Source organism: Chenopodium album, chromosome 2 (genome assembly GCF_948465745.1).
Source record: "Chenopodium album chromosome 2, dcCheAlbu1.1, whole genome shotgun sequence".
In the NCBI taxonomy this organism is placed as follows: Eukaryota; Viridiplantae; Streptophyta; class Magnoliopsida; order Caryophyllales; family Amaranthaceae; genus Chenopodium; species Chenopodium album.
In genome coordinates this window covers 82,061,025-82,084,418 of record NC_137835.1, presented here as the reverse complement: position 1 = coordinate 82,084,418, position 23,394 = coordinate 82,061,025, and the positions used below count along the sequence as shown (strand labels likewise).

Below are 23,394 nucleotides of genomic sequence, written 5' to 3'. Positions count from 1 at the left end.
TCTTATTAGCTTAACAACATAACACTAAGATAATACAAAGTAATTAACTAATGTGAAAGAAGCCCCTACTTGGGTTCTTTGAGCCCGTTACGGTATCCCACACCTACTACTTGCAAATTAGAGTGCAGGGATGTTGACTTGTCATAATGGGTCTGTTCACTTCAGCTTAATATCAGTTCAGTTTTAATCACTTCAGTTTAACTCAGCTCCTAATTTTCTTCTTTCATAAAATATTCATTTCAACTATATTCATTTTAGTTCAGTTCAGTTCAATAAATATGAACATGCTCTAAGAATGTAATTGATTATTAATTTAGATTTCCCTAATAAAAAAAAAAAAGAAAAGAAATAAGCCATTATTGTGTGATAAATTTTAGGTAAAGGGCTCTAGGTAGGCATTGGCATTGAGCAACTAACCCCAAGTAGGGTTTGGACCACCAATAACCTCATATCTCAATAGTCAATAGGAGTTCATACCAAAATCAATTGGCATATTAAAGTTTTAAGTTGAAATATATACCTCCTCTTCCAATATTGAAAAATATTAACGGCTCAACAAATTGCGATCTACTATGACATTTTACTATTCCGTATTATCTTTTCTTTTTGCATTGTATTTGCGTACATTAACTAATTGTCTTCAACTATTTATCAAATGATATAGGCTCTTTGTAGTCCACTAAACTTATCGTACATGAAATACATATGCGGGTATGTTAGCGATACCTTCTCTTTGTTATCGACGTGGATCACTCATATGTACACTCTTATCATAAAGTCATCAACCCTACAAATTAATGGTCATTCTCCCATTGAGCTCAATTAGTACTGAGCACGGCTACTGTAACAGCAAAAATGAGTTGGAAAATCCAAAAAAAGTACAAGATTTGATAAAAATGACCACTGTAATGCTACAAATTTAACCCTACTGAGTACTTGATATAGAAGTGGATTTGGCAGAACTGTAATAAAATTAACTTTACAACTATAAAGTTTTAAGTTTGAACTGTGGGCCTTTCAAGAGAATGTTTGTCTTAAAAATGCAATTATATGAGTAGTACTATATTTCTTGTTATTTATAGATCGCAAATTAGAAACAAAAAACCCTACTATTTCGATTGAACTTTTGCATATTGAGTATTTTATACTTGTATGTAAAACTGAGATGATTATTACATATGTAGTAATGTACACATGAAAAAGTTTTGAAAACTACGTACCCCTCTCTAGTAGAACTAAGGGCATGTTCTCTTCCGTTGAAATTCAGTTCAGCTCTTAATTTACGTCTAATGATATTGCTAATGATATAAAGCCAAATTTCATTCTTTTAAGCTCTTATTACAACGACGACGACGACGACGACAACAACAACAACAATAACAATAATAATATTAACAATAATAATAATAATAATAATAATAATAATAATAATAATAATAATAATAATAATCAATAAGTAATAAATAATAATAATAATAATAATAATAATAATAATAATAATAATCAATAAATAATAATAATAATAATAATAACAATAATAATTAAAATAATAATGCTAATAATAATAATCAATAAATAATAATAATCATCATCAATAAATAATAATAATAATAATAACAATAATAATTGAAATAATAATGCTAATAATAATAATCAATAAATAATAATAATAATAATAATAACAACAATAATAATAATAATAATACTAATAATAATAATCAATAAATAATAATAATAATAATCATCAATAATTAATAATAATAATAATAATATTATTATTATTATTATTATTATTATTATTATTATTATTATGTACATTTGTATATACACATATGTATAGTAATAAATAATCAAAGATCACTAATCCGTGGTTAAAAATCACTAATTAATAAGTTCAGTTCAGTTCAGTTCAGTTCAGTTTAGCTCAGCTCAGTTCAGTTCAGCTCAGTTCAGTCAATTGGAACAGGCCCTAAGGGCCTATTCTGAATTACTGAATTGAACTGCGCTGAGCTGAACTAAATTGTTTATGAGAAGTGATGTTAAGTGAATTGAACTGAAATTAAGTTGAAGAATATACTATGTACATTCTCATATTTACTCCATATATACCTCACAATAAATATAACAAGGACCCAATATAGGCCTATTTTTCAAGTAAGGATAAGTCGATCAATCGAATTGGCACCTCACACTACATGTCAACCTGGTCCGAGTTAACATGCAAGTTCTTCGTGATAAATTATACTCCCTCCGTTCCACAATGATGTTCCTGTTTTGAATCTTTGACTTTTTTAAAAAAGAGAGAATCTTCTAAACTTCTCTTAATCTATAAGAGCAAATATAGTCATGTGGGATCTAGTTTGATTCGTCTTGGTGAGTAGATTATTAATATCTAACTTTTATAATTTTTGCTAGTGTGAGATTAAAGATATTTGCGGTCAAAGATGGGTAAAATTTTGCATCGATTTGCGAAACAGGAACATCTTTATGAAACGGAGGGAGTACTTGGTACTCGTATAAGCCAATTCTGGACTACAACCATTATGACTTTGTGTATACAGTATCATGTACGCCTGTTACACGATACTCCATAGATTGAATAGTGTGAACACTATTACGGAGTAATAAATATTATCCTTGTTTATGTAATTAAATATAAAGGGAGGGCCTCAAAAAACCTGCACACGAGTACCCATGCATGTGACCAAACATGGTGCTTCGTGCTATTTCTTTGCTCAGCTCTACGCTAGAAAAAACTAACCCTCAGACTCTGAAAGCTTTACTTGCTAAAAAGTTTTGTTTTTTCAATATACTACTCTTCTTGTATTACTCCTTCAGAAAGAGATGGAGCAAGCAGTTGTTGTTGGACCTTTTCTTACTTTGGTTATCGTGTCATTCTACTGCTACTGTAGTTATTTACTTCTCCTAGTCTTACTTTATTGTACCATTACTGATGTAAACAGCAGAACAACTAACCTTGTGGACCAAGCTAAAGTCTCGCCATTTTCATGTTTACCATGAATATAGGTGTTATAAACTGGCCTGATTAATCTGAGCCATTAATTTTCATTTGTGTGGATCAAGTTTAGCATGACTCAGATTCAGGGCTTGTACTCATTGACTGAACTCAGCTTAACTGAACTGAACTGAGCTGAATTGAACTGAACTGAGCTAAACTGAGCTGAATTGAACTGAACTGAAATGAATATTTTATAAGAGAAGGAAATTAGGAGCTGAACTGAATTGAATTTCAATGTATAAGAACAGACCCTTAAATTAAACTTGACTCGATCCAATTTCATTTACCCTTCCTAGACGTCCAAATTGACACTTCTATTCACAAGTATATGAAGTATTATCGATGAGATGAGCCTACCAAGGTGAGAATATCGGAAACAAGTTGTTTGGATCGAGTTTGGTCTGAATGTTTATTTTTATTGCAAAGGCTTCAATTTTACATCTTGTAAATTTTAACGTGGAGGCTATTACATTGTATACCTATGAATGTGATGATCATTCAATTTAGGTTGGTTAACCAGGTGAAATTTAACTCACTACTTGGTAAGGTTATTGCTACAAATTTTAAAGGTTTAGGGTTGTAATCTTATCAAATGAGGGTGATCGGAGGCCAAAATCCTTTCAATTTTTTAATCTCGCAAAATCTTTCTTGCCCGGAGTATGAAATATTTCTTCATTACTTAAAATGTCATTAGACTATTAGGTCTATGTCTATTTGATGCCTTTGATGCAATATCAAACATAGCAACTGAGTAACTTCTTCTAAATTTAGGCGTATGTCAAAATTGACCTCTGATTTTCAAGAAGACAACTGATTTATTGAATTTACTTATTTTAGCAATCTAACTACCATCACACGAGCTCAACTAACAGTCTAACACAGTAGCACAAATCTAATACGAGTACCATACTCTATATATTTTCTAGATCTCAAGTCTTAAACCCTTGCTCACAATTTGATGATTGATGAAATTATTTCCTCCTTTCTAAAAACAAACGGAGTACTACTACATTATTCTACTACGGATATTAAATATTGTTCTTAGGCTTGTTCTCAACTTCTCATTGACTGAACTCAGCTGAACTGAACTGAACTGAATTGAAATGAATATTTTATAAGAGAAGGAAATTAGGAGCTGAACTGAATTTCAACGTAAGAGAACAGACCCTTACTCTGACTTCTTTAGCGAGATAATTACCATCAAGTTAAAAATAACATACGAAGTACTTCATATAATACTACGGAGTAGTGCCCAAGTAATATATGTAACATCTAACATGACTATGCATGAGATTGGTACTTTTATGAGTTATGACCAATAGTTCGAAGAAAATCATACTTCATATATGTAAAAATGTAAAATACATTAATTTCGAACAGAGAGCGTATTATTACCATTCCTATTGCTAAGGTAAATAAGTACTCGTACTCGTAACATTTAAATAAAACGAAGAGGCAAGATCCAGAATTGAAGCATGAAGTGATGAACAGTTAAAAATAATTGAATAAAATAATTCAGATAACATAACATAGCAGAAATGCAGAAGAGGGTACTGATATACAGGTACAGGTGCTGCCAATTTACCAGACTTTATTCAGGTGATAAATATTATTTTTATAACATTTTTTTTTTCTTGTTTTGTTTTTGCGAGTGAAAAGGGGATGGGGGGAAGGTTTTGTTAATTCTTACTCGAGGCTTTTTTTTTAAAAAAAAATTAAATAATTTGGCATGAACTAATGGATTTTAGCTAGGGAGCTGTTGAAGTTTAATGATATATTGTGATTGGATTTTTGTCCTTGCCAATAAAGTTAAGCATTGACCTTAGCTTCATTGAATTTGATTTTTGTGAATTGGTTGTATTGAAAAATTTGGAAAGCTTTGATTTTCCTGTGATTTTTTGTTTTGATTTGTGACAAATTGATACAATGACGTAGATTCAGATCACTTTGGATCGGAGTAGAATTTTACTGTTGAGTATTTTGAGCTAACAACACACATTTAGGCTGTGATACCGCTTTATGAGTAAACAAGTGAAACTTGAAATTCGTTTGGGTTTGAGTTTGAATTTAAATATCTAAAAGAATACAAGTTTGTTACTCATAGTCATTGTTATAATTTGTTTGGATTGGTACACATTTATGGATAATAGCACTCATGATTAAATATCTTCATGAATACCTGGATTTAACATTGTAAAGTACGATAATATTTCACCATACACATCTCGACCCCTCATATAGTCATATACTCATATGAGAGAATATGCAATGAATATAACACTTTAATTTGAGCATGGGATTATGGTACAAAGTAAAGACATACTTGATGAATAGACCATATATAGTGACATATATTTACGAGAACACATATATACTAAACAACGACATACTCCTTATACCCAAAAAAATTACGTGAGTGAATGACAATTCAATTACAATTTCACAAATTTACGTGAGTGTATGGCTAGAATGCAATAATGCATGGGAAGACAAACATATAGTTAAGGCAATAAATAGTGTAAACAATCGTACAAACAATAGTGCAATACTCAACTTTAAGTAGACAAGTGAGAAACAAGCAAGAAAAGGTTTACGTTGCTTACTAGAGCACGCACAAAAGAAATTAAAGCAAATAAATTGTTGGGATCCAATAATTCTATAGTGCTGGAATGTCGAGTACAGTCTAGACGTCCAATAACAGTTGTATATAATTACTACTCGAGTATGCAATTACTCGTTATCAATGGCTAATGGATTATGATGATCCCCAAAGTTAAAACACCAATGTCAGTCTATATTGTAGTGTTTTTGATGAAATATTATGTGAATTCTCCCTTTTTAATTTTGACGTTATAATGTTGGCCTATCATGCTACAAACGATATTAATTAGATCTATCATGAAATGTAATAAATTAAAGGTGATACTTTTTTTTTCTTTTTTTTATACAGAAATAAAGGTAATTAATTATGTACATATATGTGATATTTTAAAATTTTAAAAAATATAGTTTACGTTTTTATAGTTGAGATCTATCGCATTATACCAACAACTTAAAATTCTGGCTATTTTTGACACTATAATAAATGTATGAGTAGGAATTATATATACCAACCTCTTTGTTAGGGATTACTACTAAGTACAGCATACATTATAGTACAACAATGGGATCAAAGCGCGAAGGAATAATTATTTTAGATCATAACATCATTAAAATTAAAAATTAATTAGGACTAAAATGTTGTTACTCTGTACGTAAACTTACTCGATTTTGTCATCGTGTGTTTTAGTTTATGTATATAAATTACTCCGTATGTATGAACGATACACAAGGCATTCTTCTTCATACGGACATATCAAGTGGTCAAGCACTACTCAAGGTCTCAAGCTTAGGTAATCTGGTAATGATACGAATGATGGTAATAATTAGTGTAGGCCACAATCAACATATTACGTAGCAGGTTTGTTTACAAAGAATAAAGGTTACTAATAAAATTACATTTACCATTGAAAATCTACGACAATGAGACAACATCATGGAATGAAAAGGCCAATAGAATATATAGAAAAATTATCTTAGATTTCTTAGGCAATGAAATCGCAAGCAACACGCTAGAAAAAAAGCTACTATTCTCATACGAGTAACTTTTTTTTTTTTTTAGTCTTTTTACAAAAGGAATTCTTACCTTTTAACTATGAATAATTAACATTCAAAGGTCTACGCCATGAGACTAATTATTATTTTTTTACTATTATATGGTTTTTTTGTTTTTTTGTTTTTTTTTTTTAAAAAAAAGACAGATAATTAAAATAAAAAGAAGCTTCAGCTTTTGTATGAAGTTGAGTAGTTGATGAAATGTTGAGTGAAATGGAAGCTACTCTTACAAAAAGCCAAAAAGTTAATTTTTAATAAGCATGTACAAGCATGTTATTTTTGTCTCTTTTATTTTCTTTTTACACGTTAATACGAATATAGATATTATTGTTTATTTTTAATTATAAAAGAGGCTCATAACCATTTTCATTATTCAAAATATAGTGGCTTTAACAAAAGTTTTCTCAAATTTTCATAAAATTTTAGTAAAAGGTTTACCAATAAGCACATAGAGGCATACTTTGTTGCATGTTATAAGCATATGGTAAAAGAGCTAGTGTAAAACGGCCACTAGTAGGACGACTATTTTTGTAGATTGTAGTTGGCAGTTGGCACTTTTAAAAGTGGACAAGAGTCAAGACATGATCTTTGTTCTTTTATCTTGCATACATGCCTTAAACCTTGTTCTCATCATATTATTTTCACTTTAATTTAATTCATTTAAGCTATAATAAGTTCAGTTCAGTTCAGTTTAGCTCGCTTCTAATTTCCTTCTCTCATAAATATTCAGTTCAATTTATTTCAACTCAGTTCAGTTCAATTCAGCTCAGTTCAGTTAATGAGAACGTGCCCTAAATCCGTATCCTGGAGTATGTTGTTTGTTTTGGAATTGATATATTATGACCACTTATAAAGTCTGGTTGTGTAGTTAATTAGGCATGAGCATTCTCAGAGTTAATATAAGCATGATCGGTTAATATAAGCATGATTGGTGAAATGTGTGAAATATGATTGTGTGAGATTAAATAACATTGAAAGTTGTTAATGGTTGCATGAACTGTATGCGATTGTGTGCTCCGTTGATTAGAAAAAGAAGGCCAGCAAGCGCGGTGTATGACACTCATAATTGCTTGGTTCATGCCCGTCATTTATGGTACATGCTTGTACTTATGTTTCTCAGATTAGCCTTAATAAATTAAAAGAGTAGATGATTAGAATTATCTTAAACTGAAGTTTGTTGCCAAATTTGATAAAGTAGAAGGTCTTAGCTTACTAGGCTTATAAATAGAACTAGCCTTTTGGCCCGTTCGATGCACGGGTTCTTATCTAGATTATTTCATATGTAGGTATGTTTTTCAATAGTTGAGACTTTTGATATGAAATACGAAGTAATTGTTTCATTGCCAAAACTTAAAAGGAAAAAAAGAATGAGCATAGAACTGTGGAAAAAAATAAAAGAATTTAGATACATATATAAACATGAAGACTATAGGATATGAAATGACACATTGGTTTAAGTTATATTTTAAGTCTATTAGTTGAAAAGACAATTTTTATATAATTCATATGTTTATGTGATGTATATTAATTGGTTCGACTTTATTTTATTATGATGGAAATGAAACACTTCATTTTCTTAATTGAATTTGCAAGTTATAGAATGTATAAAGACTTAAACAAAAAGATTAAAAGGGGTGACATGTGTCATATGTGGTAGTGAGGGACTTGTAATGATATGTGTCATATGAAAAATTATGGTTTGTGTTTTTAAATACTAAGTATAGATATAGATATAGATTACATGGTATTGTAAAATGTTAGAGAGAGCCACAATGCAAGTGTTTAGGCCAAGGGTAAACAAAATAATTTAATTGATTTTCATGTGATTAAATTAGAATCTAATGGGATTGGAGACCATGAGTTTCCTCTATAAGACATCATGTCACATATTACTCATCATTAAAAATCTTAGGGTATGCTCTGATTTACTGAATTAAACTGACTGGAACTAAACTGAAATAAGCTAAACTGAATTGTTTATGAAAGAAAGAAATTAGGAACTGAATTGAATTGAAAGGAATTGAACAGAAATTAAGCTTAACAGAACAGGCCTTCAGTGCAATTTTTCAGTTTTTCTCCGGGTTTCCATGTTTTCACGTGAATTATATGTATGTCACTTTGTTGCACTTGTATTACTGCATTATAGCATATCAAGGGAGATCGAGATGATCAAAATGCTATGATTAATTGCACCAAAAATAATAATGCTATGATTAAGCAGTTAGACACACTAAAAAGTTCTAAATTTGTGTATATACGGTGTATTTATATCAATTATGCTATGATTTATATCAAGGGTAATATTAGATGAACCCCTAAGGGCTATATATAAGCATTAAATTCACTCTTGAAAATTGTATAAATTTATGTAAATCAGTGTGATTAATGTTTATATTTGACAACTTCTTAACTTTTTACAATTATCAAGTGTAAATTTAATGTTTGTATTTTGCCCTAAAACTACATTTTTCATCAATTTAATGCCTCATTCAATTATTTTTATTTTTTTCTTGAAATGAGAGAAGGGTTGTTCTTTTAAGATAAAATTTCCTGATAACAAGGTAGGTTTGATACTATTTTGGACAAGTTTTCAGCTCATACGTCATGACATTGACCCCCAATAATATTGCAAATTTGCAATTCTCATTATTTACCTTTCAATCGCAAATGATTTATGATTTGTTTTCGAATATACTTGTATTTTACTACAGTATTGTCTTTGAACATTACTCAAATAATATGGACTTTAAAGTCTAAATTCCATTAATCATTAAATGAACCTCACACTTCTTACCACAAGACAGTTGACTGAACAACCCACCTGAGAATTGCACATTCATATAAATGAAAAAAAGCTGCCAAATTATATTAAAATCAAAAAAATAAAAAATAAAAAATAAAAAAAAAAAATCACATTTACTAGCTTCCTTAGATTGGTCCATACTGTAAGTCTGTGACTCTGCTCGTTTACTGATATTTTACCCTTTTTTTTACCCCCTCCAGGCTCTGCCCAGGCCCAACATTTATGTCCAAGCTAAATGCCCTCCTAAATTTAATTTCTACCCTACCTAATGAAAACCTGAATTCTCCCCTTATGTACTCATGAATACTCTTATTATGAATGATTAAGGGTCTCTCATTAACTGAACTGAACTGAGATGAACTGAGTGTTAGATTTCGGGAAAACTCCTCAAATTGAAGTGTGTACCATTGATCGATTTATATAGAGTTACAAATTTACAATCCTAACCCTAATCATATTAGGGGACTCATAAGATAACTATACAAAATATATACAAATATATCTGTTGACACCGAAATTTCGTTAATTATTAGGTGTCAGATATATGTAAATAAAAAGACCCATCTCCTCCCTACTACCAAACATTGTAGGTACATAGTATGGATTTAAGCCGACAAGGCCCCGTACTATAAACATATTAAAACCCCCTTTGGAGAGAGGAATCAAGAGATCTACGAGAGTTATAATCCACAAACTATCAATGAAAATATTGTTCCCGTATATTTTTCTACCTCTTTAATTATATATTGCAAGTTTGAATTTTTATGGTTTACAAATTGGCACGCTCGGTGGGACAATTTTCGCTCTTCATCTCCACTCTTCAAGTATCAAAACTTGTAGATTTAATGGGGGCATACCAAATTTGCTTTCAAATTCTACAAGAAAATTTCGAGACCAAGTTGCATCCGATATCAAATCTCCACAACAGGTCCCGAGGGGGCATTTGTTGACACCGAAATTTCGTTAATTATTAGGTGTCAGATATATGTAAATAAAAAGATAATATAAAAAATTATAAGATATTTATCTTCTGAATCTCATAGATTATTATATTTTACTCTACGACTCTCTATATAAAGAGGGTCGAATCTAGGGTTTAATTAGGCTCAGATGGAATAAGTCCCAAAGACCCATCTCCTCCCTACTACCAAACATTGTAGGTACATAGTATGGATTTAAGCCGACAAGGCCCCGTACTATAAACATATTAAAACCCCCTTTGGAGAGAGGAATCAAGAGATCTACAAGAGTTATAATCCACAAACTATCAATGAAAATAATTGTTCCCGTAAATTTTCTACCTCTTTAATTATATATTGCAGGTTTGAATTTTTATGGTTTACAATATCCGACAAATATTATCTAACAATAATATCTATCACACCCCCGCAGTCGAAGCGGGAGGAGGTCGTACGCAGAGACTGGATCTGAAGTCTAGAAATAATTCCCTCGATAGGCCTTTGGTAAACACGTCAGCAAACTGATACCTAGACGGTACATGAAGAACACGAACCTCACCTAGAGCAACCTTTTCCCGAACAAAGTGGATGTCCATTTCCACATGTTTGGTACGTTGGTGATGAACAGGGTTGCTGGAAAGATAGATTGCACTGACATTATCACAATAAACAATAGTAGCCTGCCGTAGAGGACAATGGAGCTCCAGTAAAAGATTACGGAGCCAACAAGCTTCAGAAACAACGTTTGCAACGCCTTTATACTCCGCCTCTGCGCTTGATTTACAACAAGCTCTGATACCATGTTAGATTTCAGGAAAACTCCTTAAATTGGAGTGTGTACCATTGATCGATTTATATAGAGTTACAATCCTAATCCTAATCCTAATCCTAATCCTGATCATATTAGGGACTCATAAGATAACTATACAAAATGTATACAAATATATCCGACAAATATTATCTAACAATAATATCTATCACCGAGCTGAAGTGAAATGAATATTTTATAAGAAAAGGAAATTAAGAGCTGAACTGAACTGAAAATAAACATATGAGAACAGACCCTAAGCTTTGATCTTCCTTTCAAAAAAAAAAAAAAAAAAAATTGATACAAAGTAATTTTTTAAATTTCATAATAATTATCACGCATTATATTTCATAATTTTATACTCCCTCCATTCTATAATAATTACCACCTTTGACTTTCTTACTTTATTTAATTATCTTTTCACTTGGAGTATTATACTTTAAGATATTAAATTTATAATAATTCAAACAAGCGGAGTTTTTACAAGTTACTTTGATCAAATTATATTGATAGTCATTCTTTCAAAAAAAATAAATTATATTGATAGTCAAAACGTGTCAATTATTATGATATAAATGGAGTATTTATTATTATTTTCCTAAAGGAAAAAATATAGGCCGAAGGGATGTAGCTATGTAAGGCTAAAGAGGGTCTTTAATCTGTAAGATTCAATATTATATTTGTCACATATTTTTGTTTAATGTGTGCCTACTATCTAGAGCTCATCCACAAATGTTAGCATATATACTTAAAAAGTTATGTATCAAGTAAAAAAGTTTTATAAATATTTTAATTTCATAGTTTATCAAGTTGCTAAAAAATACTCCCTCCGTTTCAATATGATAGTCCCATATGGAAACTATCATATAAAATAAGAAAAGAAGAATATTTGGAATCTAACATTAAAGTCAAAAACAATTCATAAATAGTTTTGTCTTATTTAAACTTTTTTATTTTTTTTAGGAAACCGTCAAGTATAATTGCATAATTCAAGGGAATAATTTCTTTACTTAGATTCATGTCATCAATGCACAATCGTTAATTTAACCAATCATAATTTAATATGTATAAAATACTCCCTAGGAAATAAAAACTAAGTTAAAAGTAGAATACATTCAATATGGGTAGATTTTTTTGAAACGCCCAAAATAGTATATGGGACTAACAAATTGAAACGGAGGGAGTACAATGTTATGCATTGATCTATTTTAAATCAAATAAGGTGAATCACTCCGTATTGTATGTTTTTTTTTTTTTGGTGCTCACGAGGGGCTAAGCCCCGGAAAACTCCGTATTGTATGTTGTCTAAGTATTAAAACGAAAAGTTTCTTATACACATTATCATGGAATAATTTCATTAAGGTATGATAAGATTTTTAAATTTATTTTCATGGATAATTAATACGGAGTAAGTAGTAATAATGAAGAAAATCTGGAATTACTAATTGAGGAGTAAAATTTTACTACTGTATTATTTTCATTTCCTTAGCAATCTTTATTAGAATCACATCAGGAAAAAAAAAAAGTTTTAATTTAAATTATGCACACTCTTACAATCAAAAACAAAAAAAGAAAGAGCACAATATACACTATTAGAGTGAATATATTGAAAGATCAAAATATCAAATTTTAATTTATGTCATACCAATTTGTACAATTTATTTTCTTATTACTCTTTCATAAATTTGATCTTATCCAAGTGAACTCTATTACTAATACTTTGTATTTTGATAGGAAAGTGAACTCTATTATTCACATTTAATGAGTGTACTAATTCCAATAAATCAAAGAAAATCCAAAATTACCAATTACAACCAAAACTCTTGAGTATAAATATAGCATAATTACAAGACATGTTCAAAACATATCCTCATTCTTTCACTAGAAGAAAGAGAAAGAAGCAAATATTTTGGTGAAAAAACACACACAAAAAAAAACAAAAAAATGGAGAAGGTGGGAAAGAAAATTTTTAACATGATTTTTGTAATTAACATAATAATATTGGTGGTTATTGGGCCTATGAAAGGGGCCCATGGGCAGGTTGTATGTGGGATAGAAGTAACAACATTATTGCCATGCTTACCATCAGTGAAGCAGCCCAATCCACCAGCCCCAGGCCCAGATTGTTGTAACCCACTTAAGCTGGCTGATTTGAAGTGTCTTTGTGCTTTTGCTGATAACCCTCAATTGCCTGTTTTTGGCATTGACAAAGGTCTTTTCTTGGCTCTCCCTGGAAAATGTGGTCTCCCTAATTGTCCTGCCTAATTTATGATTAAGCTACAATTATTGTATAATAATTCGATTATAAGTTGAATTTTCCATTACATGGAGTAATAAATTTGTTATTACATGGGTTTTTATTTGAATAACATTTTTGTTAAACAATTTTCTTTTTCCAATTTTGGTATTTTTTTTTTTGAAAATCAAATTTGGTATATTTCTTATATGCATACTAAAGTGTGATGAATTTTATTTGCAAGAGTCTAATGACATGTGTATGGTGCAACTATCAATTTTATTTTAAAATACTAGGGTGGCTAACGTGCGCGATGCACGCGCTATAGCTAGCCATTTTCGTGGAGTTTTTTTAGTTGTTGGCAACATAATGGGGGAAATATTATAATTTTTTTAATTGGTATAAATGTATGCGTACTATTCGTAATAGTTTTTTTTTTTTTTTTTTAAAAAAAAAGGAAATAATTAAACAAACATTTTAGAGGACATAATTGTTTAAACATTATTATTATTTATAAAAGTTAAATCATTAAATCACATTAGGAAAATTAAAGCATAGAAGCAATAAATATCATATTAATAGGGACAAATAGGTAAACCGTAAACATACATTTTTAAGGATATAATTATCCTCACACTATACATAAGTGATTTTCATACTTTTTACAAGGTAGGAATAGGACAAAATATTGAGGAGCTTTAATTGAGCAAAAGACTTGAAAGAAAATGAGGGATTATATATATATATATATATAATGTTCCTTGATATGTTACCTTAAAAAACCAGATACCATTCATAAAAATCTTTATTGCAAGGATATCACTATTATTGGTCTTGAAAAATATCAATTATATTATTTTTATTAAATGTACCTTTGATTGATTAAAATAAACATAAATTATAATAATTTGATATTATGAAACTGTAAATATAAATGAATAAAATTTCATATGGCTATACTTTTTCTTACGTATAAATCATTAAAGATAGTCAAAATAGAGTATAAGAACAGTGTAAACACACAAAGTGTTACTAGTAAAAATCATCCACGTATATGTGTTAATATACTATATAATTGCGTACTAATTTAATGATATTTTAATTTTATAGGTTTGAAGTTGCTAAAATTAACGATGTATATCATATTGTTATGTATCGATTCATACATTTTGAATATAATAAGGTGAATTACTTTACTCTGTATATTGTATAATGGCTAAGTATTAAAATGAAAAAGTTCTTATGTACAAGATCTCATTGAATCATTTCATAATGGCATGATAAGATTTTTACAATTTATAGTAATCCTTTGAATAATAATATCAATTCAAAGGCACCCTGGATAATGAGTAGTAATAACAAAGACAATCTGAAATTGCTATTTAAGGAGTAAATTTTTACTATTATTTTCATTTTCCAGGGAGAGCACACCATAAAAAAAAACCCTAAAATTAAATTTAATTTATACACACTCTTGCAATAAAACAATAAAGGAGTACAATAAACACTATTCGAGTGAATACAATATTTTGAAAGATAAAAAAACAATTTTTAATCTATTTCATACCAATTTTTAACGAATTTGATCTTTTTTTTTTTTTTTGACAGAACACGAATTTGATCATATGCAACTGAACTCTATTTTTAAATTTTTGATAAGGAAAGCCTATTATTAACAATTGATGAGTGTAAAAACTCAAATAATAAATCAATGAAAATCCAAAATTACCAAATTTATCCAAAGCTTTAGAGTATATATATAGCCTAAGTTCAAGACAATTTCAAAACAATTCAACAGAAGAAAGAAAAAGAAGCAAATATTTGTTGAAAACACACACAAAACAAGAAAAAAAATGGAGAAGGGAAAGAAAATTGTTAGCATGATATTTGTAATTAACATAATAATAATTGGGCTTACACAAGGGGCCCATGGGCAGGTTGTATGTGGGGTATCATTAACATCATTATTTCCATGTTTACCCTCAGTGAGGCAGCCCAATCCAACAGCTCCAAGCCCAAATTGTTGTAACGCAGTTAAGCAGGCTGATTTGAAGTGTCTTTGTGGTTTAGTTTATAACCACGGTCAATTGCCTACTTTTGGTATTGACAAAGCTCTTTACTTGGCTCTCCCTGCAAAATGTGGTCTCCCTAATTGTCCTGCCTAATTTCTAATTATTGTACAATAATTTGAATATTTCATTACATGGAGTAATGCTGTAATAAATTTGTTGTTTCATGGAATTTTATTTGAATAACATATTTGTTAAACAACTTTATTTGCTATCAATGTCATGTGCATGGTGTAACCATCTTTCTTTTTAAGAAAATAAATATTTGGTATATCATTTAGCATTGACATGACTTTCAAATTAGATGGTCATTGACGGTTCTAGACTTTTCTAAGAAGTAACCAAAATAACATGAATCATAATTTCTTTTTTAAAAAAATTAATGTTCATATGTTTCCTTATAAAACTAGATACTATTCATAAAAATGTTTAATGCAAAGATATCACTATTGTTCTTGAAAACATGAAACATAAATTTTTTATTTAATGTTTCTTTGAATGTATTAAAAATTTGAGTTAAGCACACAATTAGGTACTCAATTGTTAAAAATTTCACCTTTTAGGTATCAATTATTTTTACTTTGCTTTTGGGTACTGAGTTAAGAAATTAGGCCAAAAAAATTAAATCAGCCAAAGAATTCAGTACCTTGGGTTAAAGAATTTAGTACCCTTGGTTAAGTATGTGGGCCCCACCCGATTAAAAAATTCGCGGGTCAACCCATTTTTTTTCTCTTTCTTTTTCTTTATTCCCCTTTTTGCTCCTTTATTCTTTCCCATTTCTGGAAACTTTGCTGCGAACGTCGAAGAACAACGAGCAACCTTTGTGCTCAAATCTGGGGAAAACGACACCAAAAGCCGCCATTTTTTTGAGGTAAGCTCAATTTCTCATTGTTTATGTTGTTAATTTGATATAAATTTTGGATTTTTTGCCCATTTGTTGATGTTTGTTGCGACCTAGGGTTTTCGAATTTTGAGGTTTTTTTTGAACAAATTGATGATGTCGATTGGTTGTGGTTTTTGTGTTAAATTTGGGTTTTCGATTTTTTTTTTTTTTTTTTTTGACAAATGGTTTTGGATGAATTTGTTAAGCAACAATGGCTGATTTTGTGGCTGGACAAAAGAAGCAACAATGGCTGATTTTGTGGCAGAGTTGAACTACCAGCAGCAGGGGGAAGCAGCAGCCCTTCTGTTTCTGGTTTTTTTATTTTTATTTTTTTTTCTACAAAATCTGGCAAAACCTTGCAGAATTTATGCCTAAATAACATGCTCAATGAACCTATTTTGTTGCTGGTTAAGCTGCTGTTTTTGATGAATTTTGATGAATTTTCTTGCTGCTTTTGATGAATGAATTTTGATGAATTATTATTGATGAATTTTAATGAATTTTCTTGCTGTTTTTGATGAATTTTCTGCCAGGTTCATGCCTCTTTAAATAGAGAAACCAACGGCTAGTTTCTTAGTCAAATTTAATACAATTTTTTTTATAAATATTAATTTTTTAATCGGGTGGGGCCCACATACTTAACCAAGGGTACTAAATTCTTTAACCCAAAGTACTGAATTCTTTGGCTGATTTAATTTTTTGGCCTGAATTCTTAACTCAGTACCCAAAAGCAAAGTAAAAATAATTGAGTACCTAAAAGGTGAAATTTTTAACAATTGAGTACCTAATTGTGTGCTTAACTCTAAAAATTTAGACTTGTAAGATTCTACATGACTATATTGTTTCTTACGTATAAATCATCCAAGCTATTCAAAATAGAATATATGAATAGTGTAAGAGTCAAAGTGTATATTACAAGTAAAAATGATTCAAATGTTAAAACTGTCAAAAAACAGATAAACCCAAAACTTTGTACTTAATAGTACAAAACTTTGGAGTATAAATATTTTAAACATTTAGCTCCCAACTCATCCATACTAAAGCAAAAACAAAACAAAGAGAAAGAAAAAGTGTAGAAAAAAAAGACGGAGATGATGAGAAAGAATGTTGTAAACTTAATGCTTGTAATTAGCATAATAATGGTAGTTGTTATTGGGCTAGCACAACAGGCCCATGGGCAGCCCACCAAGGTATGTGGCGTGCCTGTATCGTCTTTGTCTCTTTGCTTGCCATCAGTGAAGCAGCCCAATCCACCTTCTCCAAGCCCACAATGTTGTGATGTCCTTAAACCAATTGCACAAGATACAGAGAAGTGTCTTTGTTCTTATGCTACTTCCCCTCTTTTGGGTAGGTTTGGTATTGACAAAGGTCTTTTCTTGGCTCTTCCTAAAAAATGTGGCCTCCCTGATTGTCCTCCTAATTAGATCTTTAATTTTTGTATTGTTTAAATAAATTGTTATAAGTAAAAGTTAGAATCAAAATCTTTATAAATGTTACTTTGTTTCATGGTTAATAATTTGATTTGATTCTCGATCTTGTTACGTTTGAATTATTCTATTTGATGAAATTGGCTATTAGAAGAATTTTGCTTATTACATTCGAATTATTATTAAACTCCGTGTACGGAGAAATGGAGCAAGTAACAAAATACGGATGGAGTATTTATTTGTTATAGCATTGAAGGAACTTTCATGTGGAGTATTCACCTTGACTTAGCTTAGAATTGCAAATACATGTGTTTATAGTACCTTTTCCTACACCCTTTTAAACTAACTAAAATCTTGACCAGTATAACTTAGGACTTGTGTAAGAGTCTCGTGATTAATTTTTTTTTGTAAAACGAACAACCATCCATAAAAAAAGTCTTTAACTTATATAGTCCAAACTTTTCAACAAAAATCTGTTATGATTTTAAGAGCATTATATATAATGTGACTAAAACTTATAATACAAGCAAATATCAAATAACTTATTACTCGTAGATAGCGCCTATATAAAGAGCTATCAAGGTGTTAAGTTAATTTGACATAAGAAGAAGAAAAAAAAAAACTTGAGAAATACACAAGCAATTATTAATATAACTATAAAAAAAATGGAGAGTATGGGAAAGAAATTAGTGAGTTTAATGGTTGTAATTAGCATGATAATGGTAATTGGAGGGATAAATGAAGGTGTTGAAGGACAGGAGATTTGTGGGAAAAATGCAGCAGTATTTTTGCCTTGTTTGCCTTCATTGAAGGAACCAAATCCAAAACCTCCAACAAAGGAATGTTGTGATATTATTAAGATTTGTGATCAAAAGTGCCTTTGTGATTTTGGTCGTTCTTCCCCTCTTTTGCCTCATTATGGCATTGATAAAGATCTATTCTTAGGTATCTTTGTCAAATGTGACCTCCCAGGTTGTAAGTATGAGGCTTGTAATTGATCGATTAATTATATATGTAACATTGTTCTGCAATGAGATGATCAATAATATGTCGATTTATGAATTTTATTTGATGGAGTCTTGTGTATGTATCCGTTTGTTGAATTTCAATTTTTAATCTTGCTTCGAAAACATTAGATCACTAAGGTAAAAATTACGAGTAACAAATTTGTTATATACACCTGGGTGTATCGTACATCTAATTAAGGAAAGATTGGTCCACAAACACGGCTAAGGAGATTCCATACTAAAATCAATTGGCAATAGAAGAAGTAATTCCTCTATTTTATAAAGTGAAACTATATCTCATCTTTCTCCAATGTGACTATATCTCATCTTTCTCCAATGTGAAATACTCATAAGTGGTTTATAATGGGTTTCAACAGTTATGGCCAAGAGACAATTCAAAAAAAGAAAAAGGCCAAGAAAAGGATCAAGGTCTTAAGAGGGTCTGTACAAGCCATGCCTCGACCCATTATTATCTCCATCTGTTTCAAAAAAATTGATAGTACAATTTGACGAGGCATATATGTCAATGGCAATGCATATGTTTGAACATCCAAAGTACGGAGCATTAAATTAACAACATTTACACGACAAACATTCAATTAATTTATTTATTATCTTTGTATAAATATGTGGTATAATAGTCAAAAGTTAATGGCTAAATAGTGCAAAAAGTCAAACCGTGTCTATTATTATGAAATTAAGATAACAATTTGTTACGTTATTGATCTAGATAGGCAATAATAATTTAGGCATCCTAATTGGTAATTTATTTTATTGAGCTAGATAGACAATAATTTAGGCATCCTAATTATTGGTTATATAATACATAATCAGTCTAAAATTGGATATTTAGGATTTATTCCTTTTATAAATTAGCTATCATATCTCTCTATTCACACTATACAAACTTCATAAAAAGAAACAAACATCATAAAAAGAACCAAATCTTAAACTTCCAACTTCAGACAAATAGATTAGTATATAAATGTTACCACTACCTTGGAAGCTAAATACATTCATCATCATCATCCCAAAAAAAAAAACACACACACACATAACAAGTGAAAAAAACAGTAGTTCAAATTAAAATACCACAATTAAAAAATGATGAGGAAGAATGAAGTAGTAATTATGTTAATTCTTGTAATTAGCATGATAATGATAGATGGTGTAATGATGCAAGGAAGTAATGTTGGTAATGATGATCCCCTTTGTGGGGTACCCACTAGTCAATATTGGTTATGTGTTCCAACCTTCCTTCCAAAACCAGAGCCACCAAGTAGAGAATGTTGTAACACTCTTAATAGTGCTGATTTTAACTGTCTTTGTACTATTTATAAATCCCCTCTTTTACCTAAAATTGGCATTGATAAGAATAAGTTATGGCTTATGATGGGTTTATGTGGCCTCCCACCTTGCCCTTCTAATGTTTGAGATATATATGGTACATACTCCTTCAGTCCGGAATTATTAGCTATATTGATATGGAGTAATACATGTCGTAACTCGATTTATTGATGTAACTATTAGTTATTTTGAGACTGATAGAGTGAACAATTAAAGTATTATTTTATCTCAGAGCCTTGAATAAAGTTAATGGATTGAAAAATGAGTACCAAAATTTCTTGTTATCCATTGTTATATACTTAAATTATACTACGTATGATATAAATCACCTATTTATTTTAATTTTTGTAAAATTCTTTAGTCAAACAAAGTTATGTTACATGACTCATGTCCACTATTGACAACTAAAATTACAAATGTGATAATTTTTTTGTTGACGAATTATACAAATAAGATAATAATAAAGCAAATTTGGTACTAAATTGATTGCTAAGTGACAAAGTGGATGGTTTAACCGTTCAAGAGGCCTCCTAAGGTCTCATGGGATCCTTGAAAAGCACCTCGTCCAAATTTCAAAAATAATAATATTCTTTAAAGCCGAAGGGGATAATTCACGCTTTAAAACCAAAAATTTGACTAAATTGATTGCTAAGTGACAAAGTGGATGGTTTTAACCTTTCAAGAGGCCTCCTAAGGTCTCATGGGATCCTCGAAAGCACCTCGTCCAAATTTCAACAATAATAAATTTCAACAATAATAAAATTCTTTAAAGCCGAAGGGGATAATTCACGTTTTAAAACCAAAAATTTGAAGATTTTATGACCTACAATCGAAAACTTAAATGATGGCAGGAGATGCATCTCGATCTTGAGCCCATATAAATATGGATTAGAATGAAATACCCCCACAATTTGGTAAAAAAAAGGCCTATGGTGACCTTGAGTCTAACGAGAGGCTTGTATGTAACTGGCCATCAATTTGATAATTAAGAGACAAAGTAAAAGGTTATAGCTATATGAGGGACTCGTGGTGTTCACGGGAACACCTCGATCCCTATCCTACTATAATAAGGTTTATAAAATTCTTGAAAGCTCAAGTGATGGTGGGGGACACACCTCATGATTATTTTATGTTATTGACAATTTTATGTGTCAACTATTTGATGATCATATAGCTAGAGGCCGCCCGACAAAACAAAATTGATAATTGAGAGAGATCTAGTTAATGGGTGGGTTATTTCAAAGAGGGTCACATTTTATAGGGTCAATATAGAGGTTTGAGCTAATGTGGATCGAGGGTCAATAGCAGGTCAATAATGAACGAGCCAACAAACTATCAATTAAAATAAATTTCGAACAAAGCCACTAATTATTAAGTATATATAAATAAGAAAATATCTATAATATATTAGATTCAATGTCCAAACTCTATTGTCATAGTCAAAGTTTGAAGCGGTGGAGTGTGAGTTATGCCAAATATTCAAATTAATTATGATTTTTTATTGTAAAAGTTATGTTAGTTTCTCTAAAATTGTGGTTTACAAGTCTTTATTATTATTATTATTATTGTGGATGTCGACTATTCATTAAAGAAATTATTTCCTCCCGCAAAAAAAAAAAAAAAAATAAATAAATAAATAAAAAAATCCAAACTCTATTGTCATATATAGCTAGTCAAAGTTTCAAAAAGCTAAAACGTATCTTTATAATTTAATTCTATGTGATATATTTCCTTTAATTTAGAAATTATTGACCCTAATTTTGTACTCCATTAAATACCCAAACACAAAAGTTAAAAAATTGATTGTGATAAAAAATTAGTGATGGATGGAAATAATAAAAAATTACCAATTTGAGGAAAATTTACGTGTATAAATTGTTAGATAGGAAGCAAAAGAAGTCCATTATATGGCCGAAACCTCCAAAATTTCTCAAAAAGCGTGGATATTAGCCTTTAATTTTGGATTTGTTTTTTTTTTTTTTTTTTTTTTGTTTTTTTAATTTTTTCACCCAGAAATAAAAATTGCTGAAATATTTACCATATACCCTCTGAGAGTCCAATTGGCTGGGTGTAACCATCCAATTTGCCTTTAAACGACCAATTTACCAGTTTACAACTTGCACCGATGTCATTAACTCAAGCCTACCACGAACATTTATGACAACAAATAATGATCATGTATGGTTCCAAACGACATTATATGACCCCAAGATATATCCACAAGAATTTCAAGCCTTTTCGACACCGGGCCTCGAAACCTCAAAAATTGTTCAAAAAGCGTGGATATTAGTCTTCAATTTTAGAATTTTTTTACTTTTTTTTCGCCCGTAAATAAAAATTGCCGAAATGTTTACCATGGTCCCTAATACCTTCCGGAAGTTCAATTGACTTGGTGGAACCATCTAATTTGCCTTTAAACGACCAATTTACCGGTTTACAACTTGCACCGATTTCATTAACTCAAACATACCACGAACATTTATGACAACATATAATGATCATATATGGTTCAAAACGACATTATATGACCCCGATATGTATTCCCTAAAATCTCAAGAATTTTCGACACCGGGTCTCGAAACCTTCAAATTTTCTCAAAAAACGTGGATATTAGCCTTAAATTTTGGAATTTTTTGACTTTTTTCGCACGGAAATAAAAATTGCCAAATGTTTACCATGGTCCCTGTCACGGGAGAATTTGGAGACTGGTTTTTTTTTTCTAAGTTAGGGACCGAGAAGGTTCCCGTGATGGCGTCTAGACCGAGTCTAGACCAGCCTACAACACTTAAGCACTTTAAAAGAAGAACACACAAGACAATAGACAAGAACGGCTAAAACACTTTATTGATTTTCGTGGCTTACAAACTATAGGAGTTTCTCTCTCTAGAATTTCTCTCTAGAACTCCGAAATCTGATGCCCAGCAAATGAATGCCTTGGCCTATTTATAGGCACTGACTACAGCCCAGTCAGATAAGATAACTGCCCACTATGCCCACTACACCCATGATTTTGTAACTACCCACTACTTGGATGCATACTTGGATGAATCTGGACCTGTCCACGTAGTCAGGGAAGTTATCCACGTTCTGCATGTCCTTGTAACCGTCTGGTAACCGTCACTTGCCACTATGCCATGCTCCTATATTTTAGGAGGCATGCATCAGTGTGCCTATGTGGCATT

At 30.5% G+C, this 23,394-nt stretch overlaps 2 pseudogenes; both read left to right on the top strand.

Annotated features, from left to right (window-relative positions):
* The first annotated feature begins 13,187 nt into the window (after window positions 1–13,187).
* On the top strand, window positions 13,188–13,508 carry LOC145577694 (putative lipid-transfer protein DIR1 pseudogene; annotated as a pseudogene).
* A 1,824-nt stretch (window positions 13,509–15,332) lies between these two features.
* Window positions 15,333–15,644, top strand: LOC145577686 (putative lipid-transfer protein DIR1 pseudogene; annotated as a pseudogene).
* The last annotated feature ends 7,750 nt before the right edge of the window (window positions 15,645–23,394 follow it).